This window comes from Papio anubis, chromosome 6 (genome assembly GCF_008728515.1).
Source record: "Papio anubis isolate 15944 chromosome 6, Panubis1.0, whole genome shotgun sequence".
NCBI classification, from domain to species: domain Eukaryota; kingdom Metazoa; phylum Chordata; class Mammalia; order Primates; family Cercopithecidae; genus Papio; species Papio anubis.
Window position 1 is genome coordinate 20,452,956 of NC_044981.1, and position 16,534 is coordinate 20,469,489.

At 40.6% G+C, this 16,534-nt stretch overlaps 1 protein-coding gene and 1 non-coding gene across 4 annotated transcripts in view; one reads left to right on the top strand and one right to left on the bottom strand.

The window, feature by feature from the left end:
• E2F3 (E2F transcription factor 3) overlaps positions 1-16,534 on the top strand; it is a 91,036-nt gene that overhangs the window by 42,149 nt on the left and 32,353 nt on the right. The window lies entirely within an intron of this gene.
• LOC116275502 lies at positions 7,849-7,954 on the bottom strand. The gene has a single exon (XR_004184633.1). It is a non-coding gene; the product is annotated as a U6 spliceosomal RNA (small nuclear RNA).

Consider the following 16,534-nt stretch of genomic DNA (forward strand, 5'->3'; position numbering starts at 1 on the left):
AATTTCATATCAAGTACTCTACCTAATTTTTAGCTTTTAAAATGACAGAGGCTGGGCTCAGTGTCTCACTCCTGTAATGCTAGCACATTGAGAGTCTGAGGTGGGAGGATTACTAAAGCCCAGGAGTTCAAGACCAGTCTGGGCAACGTAGTGAAACCAGGTCTCTAAAAAAGAAATTAGCCAGGCATGGTGGTGTGCACCCACGTTCCCAGCTACTTGGAAGGCTGAGGTGGGAAGAGCAGTTGAGCCGAGGAGGCAGAGGCTGCAGTGAGCTATGTTCGTGCCTCTACACTCTAGCCTGGACAACAGAGTGAGACCTTGTCTTGAAAAATAAAAATAAAATAAAATAAAATAATAGAATGCTCTTCCCAGCAACGGTGTAAGGTTTTTATATGTTAGTGTCCCCGTGGTATATTGTATGTTGTAGGAACACACCCATATTTATTATATGTTATGGTGTTTTTAGGCAATGAGATTTTTAATATTAACTACTCATGATTCGTAACAAGTTCAGTCTTTATGAAATAAACTTCATTTAAATCCTTGAATTCCATTTTTAAGTGCAGCTACAGTTGATACCTTAGACAAATGAAAGATTTGTCTACTTCTTAGTTCATTCCTACAGAAAACAAGAACATCTAGTATCTAATATGATCCCCGTGGGCCCTCAAGAAATACTAGTCTTTTTTAGAAAGTCGAGTTGTGAGTCTGTTTGTCTTTATTGCATTGTGTCTGCCTGCCTTGTTATTGCTGTGTCTAGAAGAAAATGAAGACAATTAGCATAGCTCCTTTCCTTGCTGTTTTGTACAACTTTTGTGTCCTCACCCAGAAGTAAGATCCTTGGAAATGAAATGCTATGTCAGAAACCAGACCAAAAAAAACACAACAACAACAGAAAACACGTTTTCATAACTATTCGATTCAAGCCTTTGTTGCTAGGTCTTGGAAAATGTTGTATGTCAACCCAAAGGTCTTGGGAAGTCCCCCTGAGTCATGAATGGGTGTGGTAGGACTGGGATGTGGACCTCTGGGCTTTGCTTCTGATGATAACTTCCCCTAGGGCAGCAGTCATGCTGGGGACAGCCGTTTTGTCTATTTATCCCTATGCCTTGCACTGTCCCTGTCATATAATGGATGCTCAATACATGTCTTTTGAACTGAATTGCATTGGCCTGGCCATGGCTTGAGAGCTTGGACCAATAATACCCTGAGTGTCAAGTTCGTCCTCAGTCGGGCTGGAGAGTCGAGAGCAGGTCATGGTGAGTTGGTCTTTTTGTGTAAGAATCCCTAGTGGCAGCAGCGCCTTGTACTTAAAAATAGAATACTCCCAACGTCATCTTCCTTCCCAGGATGACAAGGCATTGAGAAAATTAGAATGTGTATATTTTCTCCCTTTTTTTTTGTTTGAGACGGAGTCTCGCTCTGTCCCCCAGGCTGGAGTGCAATGGTGCGATCTCAGCTCACTGCAACCTCTGCCTCCCGGGTTCTAGCGATTCTCCTGCCTCAGCCTCCCGAGTAGCTGGTATTACAGGCCCGTGCCACCAAGCCTAGCTAATTTTTGTATTTTTAGTAGAGATGGGGTTTCACCATGTTGGCCGGGCTGGGCTGGTCTCGAACTCCTGACCTCGTGAGCCACCACGCCCGGCCTCTCCATTTTCTAAGACATGCATTTTTTCATTTGTACATATGTATCTGAGCGTTGATCCCCCTTCTACATTTGTTTATATAAAACAATGGTACATCTTATAATCAGTAGCTTCTTAGAACTGAGGAATTCATTTTCTCATCACTCTGAAAGGCAGTTTAGCACAGTACAGTAAGTCTTCACTCCATAAGTTCTTGAAAGTTGCAATTTTAAATGAATGAGGCATAATGAAACCAATTTGACCATAGGCTAATTGATATAAATAAGACTTAAGTTCCTTCCAAAATACGTACAATATTAAACATTGAAATAAAGGTAAGCTATACATACATTTAAGAAAGATTAATTTTAAACAAGTAAGATGATGATTTAACCATATTAAGAAAATGGAAAATGAATTGTGCAATTCACCCCCTGTGTTATTTATTTATTTAGAGACAGAGTCTTGCTGTGTCACCCAGGCTGGAGCTGGAGTACAGTGGTGCAATCTTGGCTCCCTACAACCTCTGCCTTCTAGGTTCAAGCGATTCTCCTGCCTCAGCCTCCCTAGTAGCTGGGACTACCTGGCTAATTTTTGTATTTTTAGTAGAGACAGGGTTTCACCATGTTGGCCAGGCTGGTCTCAACTCCTGGGCTCCAGTGATCCACCTGCGTCGGCCTCTCAAAGTGCCAGGATTACAGGCGTGAGCCACCACACCTGGCCCTCTGTATTTTTGATGGGACGGGTGGTTCAACATTTAGAGAGAACCTAAAAAGTTAAAAGTAAAAGCAAAGAAGTCTTAATAACAAAAAGCAACTTCTTGCAATGTCACTGTTTTACTGCAACTTAATAAAGAAATGTGGCCAATTGTCTTTCTTGGATAGTATCAGGGTAGAGTGTAATAAGTTAGGTTAACATATTAGCTTGCGTCTTGTCAGGGAAAATAGGTAGATCCTCAGAACACAGAAGAAGGAGGGACCTCCACGTTATCCTGTTTAGTGTTACACTGAAGAAGAGTATGACCAGCCAGTGCTTGGCGTTCTGCGGCTTGGGACACATGTTGGGGGGAAGGGCACTGCCTTTCTTGTGAGCTTTCTTGCCCAAGGGACAAATGAGCTAAGCAGTACTACATTATTAGTGGGGTGTGTGTGTGTGAGAGAGAAAGAGAAAAGAGAACAGAGCCTGTAAGTCTTGCCATTTTGCTTTATCAGACAACCCACCCGCACCCCTCAGCCTAGGAATGCAGTCTTAACCCCAAGCCACTGCTTTTTCTGCTTGCACCTCTAAACTTGAGCGGGTCTTGGGGGCAGTTCACCAGTGCACCAGACTACACTACTCACAGCAATGTTTTTTTTTTTTTAAACAGTGATTTGCACTGATCTAGCCTCCAAGGGGTAAGGGCCGAGATGAAACAGAGAATTTATTTTTATATTGTGTCGTCTGGTGCAGAGACTGCTACATAATCAGGAGTCAGAAATCTAAAGGAATAGGCTGTGAAGTCATTTTGTCCATGAGTTGTGTTACAACACATTCATTCACTGTAAACAATCACCAACAGTCATTGCCATAATTTATTCTGGGCAGTAAACTGGGTTTTCAAGTGACAGAGTAAGCCATCAGAATTAAGCAACCAGGAGCCCCAGTTCATGTGTGCTGGAAAAGATGTTTGCGAGACTTCAGGTACCGCTACCTCATTAGAGGTGAGCAAGTGGAGGCCCAGAGAGGGCAGGTGACTTCCCCAAGGTCACACAGTGGGTTAGGGCCATATCAGGGATTAGAACATTGGTAATCCATCACATTCTGTCCTTAAGCCTTTCTGCTCCACTTCCTGTTGACACAATGGGCAGGATTTTAAACTCCAGTTTCATTCCTGGGGATTGATATGAAAGGTTTTTCACTGGTCCAATCCCATTTTCCTTGTCCAGGCAGATGACAGGTAGTAATTTCAGAAACTGAGCAAGGGATGGTGAAAGCTAGATTGTAGTGGGCTCTTTTTGGTTTGGTTGTTATGAGTGCTCTCAATGCGAAGCTTAGAAACCTCTCCAGAGAAATAATAAACAGCTCTCCAAGGAGCACTCTCGCAGACTAGCATGTTGCCTTGCTTGCTGGTGTATATCTTCCTGTAAATTCCTGGTATCCAGTGCCCATACAGGAGAAATTGGCTGACTTGCTTTCTTGCTCTTTTGTATGGCAGACAATCAGAAATGTAACTCTGGTGCCTTGTCATGTGCCCAGAGTAAGTTAAATGTGTTTGCCTTTAATATGTGTATGTATACACACACACACGCACACACACACACACCAGTTAGAACATAGATGTTTCTAAAATACGATTTTTTTAGGGAATATGTAAAAGCTGGCATCTCTTCAGATAGACATAGAGGTACTAAAAAACCTTGGTTCATATGACTTGTTTGTATACTCCATGTAGTGTATTTTACACAGTATCTAAAGGTGTTGCCTGATTTTGAATTAGTTAAAAGACAGGTTTGAGAGGTGGGAGAAGAGTAGGTTGTATTTCTTGTCTCATCTGAGGAACTCTATATTCCTAAAGTCTATAATTAGGTGCTTGTGTTGATTGTTTACTGAAACAAAGCTGAAGGTGGGGTTGAGGGGAGTGCCACATGGTGGGAAACACTATGGCAAACATCTGAGCTTTACTTAAAAGCACGGGCTGCAAAGAAATGTAAATTCATTGGCTTAATTGGAATAGAGTATTTATAGAAATTGAATGATCCAGTAAAACTAAAAGCCTGGCTTCTTTCATCTTCAGAGACCTGCCTTAGTAAATGCTGTTCTCGAAATCCCTTGCCTGCAAAGTGGACTTTGCCATCCAATTTCTGGCCTCCTGGCAGTCAGTCACTTTGACCTAACCCTATTGCTTGACTCGTATTTACTACGTACTTTTCTTTTTTGGCTTAGGGTTGTACTGAAAACATACATGGAAAGAAAAAAATGTCCATGTACGCTGAAGTTTTCTGATTTTTTTTTCTATAGCTGCATAATTTAATTTCAATATACAATTTGAAAATCTTGTTGTCCAGCCTGTTCCCATCTACCCTGCCCACCTACGCCTTTTATAGTTCACCATATCCATTAGGTTCTCGAAAATTCTTCTACTGTTTATGCAAATCTTTGAATTTTTAAATACTTTTTTATTTTCCCTCTTAGAAAAGGTGACAACTAGATACTATTCTGCACCTTGTTTTTACATGGGATCATATACCTTAATGAGCTTTTCAGGTCAGTACCTATAGAGCTGCCTCATACTTTTTGGAGCTGTGCAGTATCCCACCATATGGAGTGAATACACTCTGATTCTTTCAATCTTCTGCTATTATGAAGTTGCAGTCAATAACCTTGAATATCACTTCATACATGTGCAGGTGTATCTGTAGGGTAGTTTCCTATAAGGGGATTGGGATTTGGGCCAGCAGATATGTGCATATGTATTTGTGATCATGTGGCTAGCCCCCCTTTTTTAACTTTTATTTTAAGTTTGGGGGTACATCTACAGGTTTGTTATATAGGGAAACTCGTGTCATGAAGGTTTGTTGTTCAGATTATTTCGTCACACAGGTATTAAGCCTAGTACCCATCAGTTATTTTTCCTGGTCCTCTCCTTCCTCCCACCCTCCACCTTCTCTGGTAGACCCCAGTGTCTGTTCCTCTCTATGTGTCCATATGTTCTCATAATTTAGCTCCCACTTATAAGTGAGAACATGCAGTATATGGTTTTCTGTTCCTATGTCAATTTGCTAAGGATAATGGCCTCCAGCTGCATCCATGTCCCTGCAAAGGACACAATCTCCTTCTTTTTATGGCTGCATAGTATTCCAAGGTGTATATGTACCACATTTTCTTTACCCAGTCTATCATTGATGGGCATTTAGGTTGATTCCATGTCTTTGCTATTGTGAATAGTGCTGCAGTGAACCAACGTGTGCATGAGTCTTCATGATAGAACAAATTATGTTCCTTTGAATATATGCTCAGAAATGGGATTGCTGGGTCGAATGGTAGTTCTGGTAGTTTTTTTGGTCCTTGAGAAATCACCACACTACTTTCCTTAATGGTTGAACTAATTTATACTTCCACCAACACTGTATAAGCCTTTTTCTTGGCAACCTCACCAGCATCTATTGTTTTTTGATTGTTTAATAATAGACATTCTGTCTGGTGTGAGATGGTATCTCATTGTGGTTTTGATTTGTATTTTTCTAATGATCAGTGACATTGAGCTTTTTTTCATATGCTTATTGGCCACATACATGTATGTCTTTTGAAAAGTGTCTGCTCATGTCCTATGCCCACGTTTTAATAGGGCTGTTTGTTTTTTTCTTGTAAATTTGTTTAAGTTTCTTATTGATGCTGGATATTAGACCTTTGTCAGATGCATAGTTTGCAAAAATTTTCTCCCATTCTATATGTTGTCTGTTTACTCTGGTGAGAGTTTCTTTTGCTGTGCAGAAGCTCTTTAGTTTAATTAGATCCCATTTGTCAATTTTCGCTTTTGTTCCAATTGCTTTTGGTGTCTTCGTCATGAAATCTTTGCCCATTCCTATTTTCAGAATGGTATTGCCTCACTTGTCTTCCCAGGTTTTTATAAAAGTTTTGGATTTTACACTTAAGGCTTAAATCCATCTTCGGTTGATTTTTGTATATGGTATAAGGAAGGAGTCCACTTTCAATCTTCTGCGTATGGCTAGCCAGTTATCCCAGCACCATTTATTGAATGGATTCTTTCCCTATTGTTTAATTTTTGTCAGGTTCGTCGAAGATCATACGGCTGTAGGTGTGCGGCCTTACTTCTGGGCTCTCATTATGTTCCACTGGTCTATGTGTCTCTTTTTGTACCAGTACCATTCTGTTTTAGTTACTGTGGCCCTATAGTATAGTTTGAAGTCAGGTAGCGTAATGCCTCCAGCTTTGTTCTATTTGCTTAGGATTGCCTTGGCTATTCAGGCTCTTTTTTGGTTCCATATGAATTTTAAAATAGTTTTTTCTAGTTCTGTGGAGAAAGTTGTTGGTAGTTTGATAGGAATAACATTGAATGTGTAAATTGCTTATGTTTTCCCATTTGTTTGTGTCATCTCTGATTTCTTTGAGCAGTGTTTTTAATTCTTGCTGTAGAGATCTTTCTAGTGTATTCCTAGGTGTTTTATTCTTTTTGTGGCAATTGTGAATGGGATTATGTTCCTGATTTGGCTCTTGACTTAACTGTTGGCATATGGGAATGCTAGTGATTTTTGTATGTTGCTTTTGTATCCTGAGACTTCACTGAATTTGTGTATCAGCTTAAGGAGCTTTTGGACTGAGACTATGGGGTTTTCTAGATATAGAATCATGTTGTCTGCAAACAGGGATAGTTTGACTTCCTCTCTTTTTATCTGGATGCACTTTATTTCTTTCTCTTGACTGATTGCTCTGGCCAGGGATTCCAATACTATGTTGAATAGCAGTGGTGAGAGAAGGCATCCTTGTCTTTTGCCAGTTTTCAAGGGGAATGCTTCCAGCTTTTGCCCATTCAGTATTATGTTGCCTGTGGGTTTGTCACAGATGGCTATTATTATTTTGAGGTATGTTCCTTCGATATCTAGTTTATTGATAGTTTTTAACATGAAGCAGTGCTGAACTTTATTGAAAGCCTTTTCTGCATCTATTGAGATAATATGTGGTTTTTGTTTTTAGTAATTTATGTGATGAATAACATTTATTGCTTTGCATGTGTTGAACCAACCTTGCATCCCAGGAATAAAGCCTATTTGATCATGACGGATAAGCTTTTTGATGTGCTAGAGGATTTGGTTTGCCAGTATTTTATTGAGGATTTTTGCATAGATGTTCATCAAGGATATTGGCCTTGTTTTTTCACTGTGTCTCTGCCAGGTTTCGGTATCAGGATGATGCTTGCCTCATAGAATGAGTTAGGGAGGAATCCCTCCTCCTCAATATTTTTGGACTAGTTACAGTGGGAATGGTACCAGCTCTTTGTACGTCTGGTAGAATTTGGATTTGGCTGTAAATCTGTCTGGTCTTGGGCTTCTCTTGGTTGGTAGATTATTTATTGCTGATTCAATTTCGGAGTTCGTTATTGGTCTGTTCCGGGGTTCTGTTTTTTTCTGGTCCACTCTTGGGAGGTTGTATGTGTCCAGGAATTTATCCATTTCTTCTAGATTTTATAGTTCGTGTTGCTTGCCCTTTCAGTGGACTATTTTTGTTTTTTTAAATGGAATGCTTCACAGATTTGCCTGTCATCCTTGCACAGGGGCCATACTAATTTTCTCTGTATTTTTCCAATCTTCATGTATGTGCTGCTGAAGTGACACCCTAAGTACTGTTTGATTTCTGCACTCCTGCTAACGTAATGAGGGCTGCACCAATAGAGTGAGTTATCAAACTTTCAGATTTTTGTCAATCTCATTTGTAAAATATACTATATCGATACGGTTTAGAGTTGCATACCTTTTTAAAGAAGGAAGAGGCTAGACATCTTTTCAAGATATTTAAAGGCCATTTGTTGGCCGGGCACGGTGGATCACGCCTGTAATCCCAACACTATGGGAGGCCAAGGAGGGTGGATCACGAGGTCAGGAGATCCAGACCATCCTGGCCAACATGGTGAAACCCCGTCTCTACTAAAAATACAAAAAAAATTAGCTGGGAATGGTGGCGCACACCTGTAGCCCCAGCTACTTGCAAGGCTGAGGCAGGGAATCGCTTGAACCCAGGAGGCAGAGGTTGCAGTGAACCGAGATCGCACCACTGCACTCCAGCCCAGTGACAGAGCGAGATTCCATCTTAAAAAAAAAAAAAAAAAAAAAAAAAAAGAAGCCATTTGTTTTTCTCGTTTCCTTTTTTTTTTTTTCCTTTTTGCAAACTGTACTTACTTAATTCCTGTACGTGATTTACTCTTCTGTTGGATTCTTGCTCTTTTTCTTGTTGATTTGTGAGGGCTCTTTGTATAACAGGGAGATTAGCTCTAAGTCTGTGATATCATCTTCAAATTTTTCTTGGTTTATCATTTCCTTTAGTATTTGTGGCGTTTTTTGGTCTTAAACAGAAGTCAATTTTCCATTCTTTCTTTTATGGCTTCTGGATTTCAAGTAACAGAAAGAAAGCATTTTCCACCAATCCCTTCCACACATACATGTACAAGAATTGACCCATATTTTCTTGCAGAATTTCTATGCTATTACTTTTTTTTACATTTAAATATTTGCTTCATTTGAGGTTTATCCTGATATTCTGTTAAGTATGGATTCAAGTTTTTTTCTTTTGCTCTGTTTTTGGAAATGGGCTCTCCCTCTGTTGCCCAGACTGGAGTGCAGTGACGCAGTGATGGCTCACTGCAGCCTTGACCTCCCGTGCTCAGGCGATTCTCTTGCCTCAGCCTCCTGAGTAGCTGGGACCACAGGTGCACACCACCATGCCTGGCAAGTTTTATTATTTGTGGAGACGAGGTGTTGCTATGTTGCCCAGGCTGATCTCAAACTCTTGGGCTCAGGCGATCCTACCTCAGCCTCCCAAAGTGCTGAGATTATAGACAGGAGCAATCATGCCTGACTCAACTTTATTTTTTATAGATGGCTACCCAATTTCCCTAACCACTTAGTCAAAATGCCCACCTTTCCTCCCACTGAAGTGCCACCATTATAAAGTAAATATTTTGTGAATGAAAAATGCCCACTATTCCCTTGTAAAACAAGAAACCATGGGTCACCATTTTTTGGAAAGAATGTTTCAGTTCTCTTTTTAACTCAAGACAGCTCTTCCACTTTGTCCTCCAAGGATAATATTTACTCAAGAGTGAATGAATGAGGTTAACAACCCACCTGCTTGCTTCTCCCTAGGGGAATGTTAACATTTTGCCTCTTGGTACAATTCTCAAGATTTATCTTAAGACACTGTCTCCTTTCACTCAAAGTATTTGTCTCTTTATCACAAAGCCTGAAGAAACATTTCTTGTTACTCAAGGACCACGCCTTTTATGAGCCCTAAGAACAGGAGTTCTCAAAGCGTGGTCTTCCTCAGAGCAGCAGTCTTAGCATCAGCTGAGAACTGTCAGAAATGCAAACTGCCATCGTTGACCTACAGAATCAGAGACCCTGTGTGGACAAGCCCACAATCTGAATTTAACAAGCCTCTGGGGTGATTCTGAGCATGCTCAAGATTGAGACCCATGACCTAGAGGTAATATTTAATTTCATAATGGCAGTTTACAACCCTATAGCACTGTCTTGTGGGCAGATGGGTTTGGTCCTTATATTCTTGGCATGTAAAAATGTAGACTCACAGCAGGAAGTGACCATATCTGTTCTTTAAAGGTGATATTCTTAGAGAAGGAAACTTCTCTGAGTTTTTTCCAGGAGTCACAGAGATATCTCACTAGGACTGCTAGTGCTTTGGACGGGTACACCTTCCATCCAGAATCTTGCCACTGGGTCAGTGCTTCCCTTTGTCATATAATAAAAAACCAGCAAAACTGGTTTCTATAATATGCTAGGGAGTTTTGTAGCGTTGAAGACTTGTCTTACCCCCACAAAAGCATCCATTGTTCCTTCTCATCCCTTGCCCCTCTGCCTTTAAAATTAATTTGATACCAGAATAGAATACTTCTGATGACTATTAGCCACACCGTAATGGTACTTGTATTTGGCAAGTTAAGGCAGAGTTCCCGTACCTCTGAGCCTAATTGCCAGCCAGGGTTCAGCTCAGAGCAGTAGTTCTAAAGCTATTCTGGACATTAGATTCCACTGGATAGCTTTGTAAAATCCAGCTATCCAGGCCAAATCCATGTAACTAATTCTATATCTCAGGGGTGGAACTGAGGGATCGGGATTTTTTTTTTTATTACCCAGTTGATGACAATGTGTATCAAAGTTAGTTTAAGAACCAAGGACGTGCACATTTGTTTTAAAGTAGTTTTGGTTATGATAATAAGAATTATAAGAGGGACCAAATATCAAATGCAAGAAAATGGTCCTGAGTGCCAATATAATCAGAATAAGAAATGCATACATAGCAACTTGCTTGAAGCTGAAATCAACTCCTTTTGATTTGGATGGCTTTCTTGTCTGTTGAAGAACACATGTTGTAGTATGTGTTTCTCTCCATATCCTGTGTGCTTCATTGTAATAGTCTTGCTGATTGATTTTGTTGGCTGCAAGCAAAGTGATAAAATGCCAGTGGATGCCTGTGCCAAGGGAGGTCAGGACTGGACTTTCCCACTTGGCTCCGTTTTGATGCATTTAGCAGATTGATTCCAACCCTCTTTGGAGACTCTGACCTACAAAAGCGTCTGTTATCTTTGAGAGCTCCAGGGAAAGCTATGGACCTTTCTAGATCTTTTCCCACCTTTTGGCCCATCAGATATTGCCTTGTCCACAACAGCACTTGACAATTCGTCATAGAAGTCTATGGTTTTATTTATTGACCCTGCTGTACAATTTTCCCTGTAGCGAGTCATAGTTGGCTGAAGAGAGAGTCGAAGATTAAGTACAAAACTTTCTAAACATCCTGTTTTCCCTCAAGACAGGGCACTGTTCTTAATAAAGTGAACATTCTTTTGCACTGGCCCTGGGGCAAGGGTGTCCCGAAAGCTTTGACAGGGGTGCCATTTGGTCATAAACAGTGTGGTAATAGGGTGGAGACAGAAAGAAATTCTCTCATCCCTTTTACAACTCCAGACGATTCTAGAACCACCCCTTGGGAACCCAAGGACAGAACTCTGAAATGATACACTGGCTGAGGCTTGCCGTTGCCACACCTCAGGGTTAAGCATTGAAGGAGCTAGGCAAAGAGCATGTGTGTGTGTAGCTACAAACTAAGTCACAGATCAAGAAGCTTTTGGTATTCTTCTATTTTTGCTTAGAATTCTATGATGGTTTTTGAAATATATTGTCCTTACTTTATGTTCTTACCTGTAATCTCGTAAGTTTCTGGTGAATTTAGCTTTTGCCAGGTTCTGGTGGGTCTTACCCAAAGATGGTCAGAGTAAATGAACGAAAGAAGTAATTGATTAGAATGTGAAACTTCGGAGATGCTCATAGGCCTTCAAGCCCTAGAAAGTGGTATGCCAGTGAATTTTCTAGTCCTCTCTACACTTTGTACAGATGAAGAAACCGAGACCCAGGGAACTCAGCCAAGGTTTCTTGCCATTCCTCCAGTCTCCCAGTTAAAAAAAAAAAAAAAAAAAAATTAAGTTCTATTTTGCAAACTGACAAGGAGAATTATACAATGGAAATAACACTCATTTTAATGTATCTGTTCTTGTAGTTTCTTATTTTATTCACCTTTATAAACCATTCTGAGAACATTGTCATAAAGAGCATTCTCCTAAATTGGAATGTGATTCAAATAGTCCTGTCTCCTTTCCTCCTTGCTTTTTATGAAATGACTGCCTACACGCACTCGCGCACATATTTTAGTGAGCAATGCAATGTGCGAATACAAATAGAAATAGATTTTGTTTAAAAAAAAATTAATGTCAGTCCACTGGTTAAAAAAGTACCAGAGTCATTACAAGATTCATTAACTATGTTTAAGAAAAGTATTGAGGGCTTTTTGGGGGATTAAGTAATTTTGATTTATAAATAATGGTCTCAGATTCATAAACCTTAACTGTAGAGATTATGGAGGTTTGTATCTCATACAATTAAGTATTTGTTGCTTTTTAAATAACCAGGTACTTACTTTGCATTCGTAATGATTAATTGCAAAAAGTTGGTTATAAGAATCCCCAGATGAATTCGCAGGTAAGATCTCATGCAGAGTTCTTGGAAGTTCATCTAGGGTCATTCATCAAGAAAAGCAATGCATTTCGGGTTTATGAACTCACTTTGCCCACAGGTGAGGTTTCCAGGCTTCGAACCAGCAGGAGGAGAGGCAGTGGGAGGATCTGACGTAGGTATGGCTTCAGAGATGAAGAGAGCGTTTCTCCTCCGCACCCCCTTTGCCTACATCTGGAAATAATCTAGGGAAAAAATGTTCCCTGACTTGTCAGGTTCAGCTAGTGTAAGCTTTGAGATCCTTCGTTCTCTCTCTTTTTTTTTTTTTTTTTTTTTTTTTGAGATGAAGTCTTGCTGTGTTGCCCAGGCTGGAGTAGAGTGGCCCCATCTTGGCTCACTGCACCCTCCACACCCCAGGTTCAAGCGATTCTCCCGTCTCAGCCTCCCAAGTAGCTGGGATTACAGAAGTGCACCATCATCCCCATCTAATTTTTTTTTTGTATTTTTAGTAGAGATGGAGTTTCACCATGTTGGCCAGACTGGGCTCGAACTCCTGGCCTCAGGTGATCCGACTGCCTCAGCCTCCCAAAGTGGTGGGATTACAGGCGTCAGCCACTGCGCCTGGCCCGTTCTCTCTTTAGTCTCCCAATTAACAAACATCTATTGCAGCAGCGTCCATTACCTAGAATTATAGGAAGGTATATAGGATAGATGTAGTAAAGAGGTAAGTGGGTTAGAAAATAACACTGATGAAAAGGAGACAAACTGTCAGAGTGGTCCCCTAGCTACACCTGCCACAATTGCCTCCTGAGAAATCCTCGTTCTGCATGAGCTAAATGCTTGTTCAAATAAATTGTTGCTCTTCCTGTAATCATGGAGCTGCTGAATAGAGCCAGGGTCCTTGATAGACATCATAGTTTGTTATTGACTTTATCACTAGTAAAAGTTAATATGTCATCCCTTGCCTGCAGCAACACACTGCCATTTTTTTTTCCCAACATTAATTTAGGTAGAGAACATTTTTCTTGGTATAATTTTCATTGAATTCAGTATTATCAAGTTTGTGTATTTTTAGAGTTTTTGGATCACTATTCCAGCCCACATTTTTCATAGCAATTTGTCTAGTATTTCTTCAAGATCTTTTTATGTTCATTTGAGAAATGAACATGACTTCATATGTATTCATTAGCAATCACTGCCGTAGGCCTTTCCGTTTGATTTTTCTTCTGAACCTCAGAGATAGTATCTCATTATGAAGTAGAAAAAGGCTAACTAAGACCTTGTTCTGAACTTACAGTGGGTAAGCAGGAGGCTTCAGATCCATAATCTCTATCAAAATGTTTGCCCACATCACTGTAACAGGGAGTCGTTCAGAATGGGAGTGGAGGAATTTGACTCCTTTTAAAGAACCGTGTGTGCTTTTTCTACTTTCATGGTTGTGCTGTTTTGCTGGGGAGATTTTGAAAGAGAAGACTTGTATCTTGTCTTGCCCATACCGAGGGGTCTTTAACCCCTAATTTATAAATTAAATAGGTAGGTCAAGGAATACCTACCAGAGTTGGTTGCTCTGCCCACTGGCTCCTCTCTGCACCTCCCTCCCAGACCATTTCTCCACTTCCTCAGCCTTAGAAAAAACAGCTCACTCATAGTGGTGCTTGCTGGTGGACCTTGGAGATAAGCTTGTATTCTTGGTTGTTTTTAAGAAAATTGAATTCTCTTCTTAGAGCCAACCCATGTCTTATCAGTGTAACTTTACTCACTCTCCAAGGATTCCATTCTGTCCTTTAAACGCTAGGAGATTTCCCAAAAATAGACTTGTCAGTAAAACTCTGTTGTGACAAAGGGGCAAAAGTATTGCTTTTTTGTGTGGAGATTGCATTTTTAATATTCTGTTCCCCAGAAGTGGTTCAAGGATGCTTCGCTAGAAGTTTTGGGAAGAACAATTAGGGTAAGAGAGGTTCTTCCATTATCTGCCCCAGGCTGGGTGTCTTTGGATGACTCTGTCGCCTCGCAAGTTGTTTAATCCTCTATTTAGCTTGTCAGGGATCATATGAAATGGGGTCTACATCAGATTTGCCACAGTTGGTTTTTTCTTTAGTGATATAGCCTGGAAGGGCTGGGGGCGGTAGCTCACGCCTGTAATCCCAGCACTTTAGGAGGCCAAGGCAGGTGGATCACCTGAGGTCAGGATCACCTGAGACCAGCCTGGCCAACATGGTGAAACCTCGTCTCTACTAAAAATACAAAAGTTAGTCTGGCATGGTGGCCGACACCTGTAATCCCAGCTACTCAGGAGGCTGAGGAAGGAGAATCACTTGAACCCCAGAGACGGAGGTTGCAGTGAGCCAAGATCATGCCACTGCACTCCAGCCTGGGCGACAGAGTGAGACTCCGTCTCAAAAAAAAAAAAAATAACTACCACCTATACCATTAGATGAAGAGCCTGTTCTGAAATCTGTTACCACTATATTATGTTTAAAAAGCATATGTCTGAACAGTCAGTGTAGCTGAGAATTGATGTCACTGTTTACATCGATTTTTTTTAATACATAGAATTTTTTTTATCTTAACAAATTAAAGGTTTATTAGAGGATCCACTTTCCTTTAATTAAAATAATCAACATGGAAGTATACAGTAGGCATTGGATACATTTTTGTTTCCTTTTGAAAGTTTATGAGTTACAGCCAGGCTCTTCCTCCCAGCACTGTAGGAGGCCTAGGTGGGAAGATCACTTGAGTCCAGGAGTTCAAGACCAGCCTGGGCAATGTGGCAAAACCCTGTCTCTCCAAAAATACAAAAATTAGCCAGGCATGGTGGCGTGCACTTGTAGTCCCAGCTACTTGGGGGGGTCGAGGTGAAAGGATTGCTTGAGCTCGTGAGGTTGAAGCTACAGTGAACCGTGATTGTACCACTGCACTCCAGCCTGAGCAACAGAGCAAGACCCTGTCTCAAAAGAAAAAGAAAACTTGTGAGTTACCGACCTTTGGGGAAGTGGAGAACTGATGTTATAGAAATGGACAATAATCCTAGAATCTGGGGGCTCCCATTGCTCCCCTCTTTCCTCTCATACGCTCATTTGTTCTTTCACTAAATGCTATTCTTTGTCAGCGCTCATGGAGGCTTCCCACGCCTTATCTCCCAGAAGCCCAGCCATCTCAGAACTTCTCATGGGCTGACTGGTTCCTCCAATTTCCCTAGACTTTTTTGTTTGTTTGTTTTTAACATGTGTTTCCTCTGTTTTTATTCTGTTTTCACCAATTTTACAAATAAATTACACAGATTATGTATTCCCACACACATTCTATCAGAAGTATATAGGATGTATTCGCGTCTTCAGCCCTTCCCCTTCTCCTCACTTATGGACTTCCTTCCAGGCCTTTTTCTATGTATTTTCAACAGTGGTTGTTTTTGCTTTACATTGGAAACCGTGCCTTATCTACAGTTCTGACTTGGTTTTTTTCCTTACTTGTTAAAGGAAAGATGTACCTTGGCCATAGAATACTACAGGTACATAATGTTTTATAATATGGGTATATAAATAAAATGGTTTATTTAACCATTCCCTTATTAATGAACAGTAGTCATTTAGATGTTTAACTTACCCCTGTTGATTATAGTGCTATAATAAACATCCTTATACATGCCTTTCTGTCCGTGTTTTTTAGTATTTCTCTAAGATAAATTGGTTCCCAGAAGTATACTTGTAGAGTCAAAAAGTCATGCATGTTTTGGCCAGGCATGGTGGCACGCTCCTGTAATCCCAGCACTTTGGGAGGCCGAGGTGGGCAGATCATCTGAGGTCAGGCGTTCGAGACCAGCCTGGCCAACATAGTGAAACCCCGTCTCTACTAAAAATACAAAAATTAGCTGGGTGTGGTGGTGCATACCTGTAATCCCAGCTACATGGGAGGCTGAGGCAGGAGAATCACTTGAACCCAGGAGGTGGAAATTGCAGTGAGCCGAGATCGTGCTACTGAACTCTAGCCTGGGAGACAGAGTGAGACTCTATCTCAAAAAAAAAAAAAAAAAAAAAAAAAAGCCATGCATGTTTAAAATATTAATACTGCCAGATAATCCTCCAAAATAGCTGTACTGTCTCATGCCCATTCTTCTGCCTCACTAATTGACGCTTGTTTTTAATTTTTTTAATTTACTATAAAATATTTCAGATACAAAAG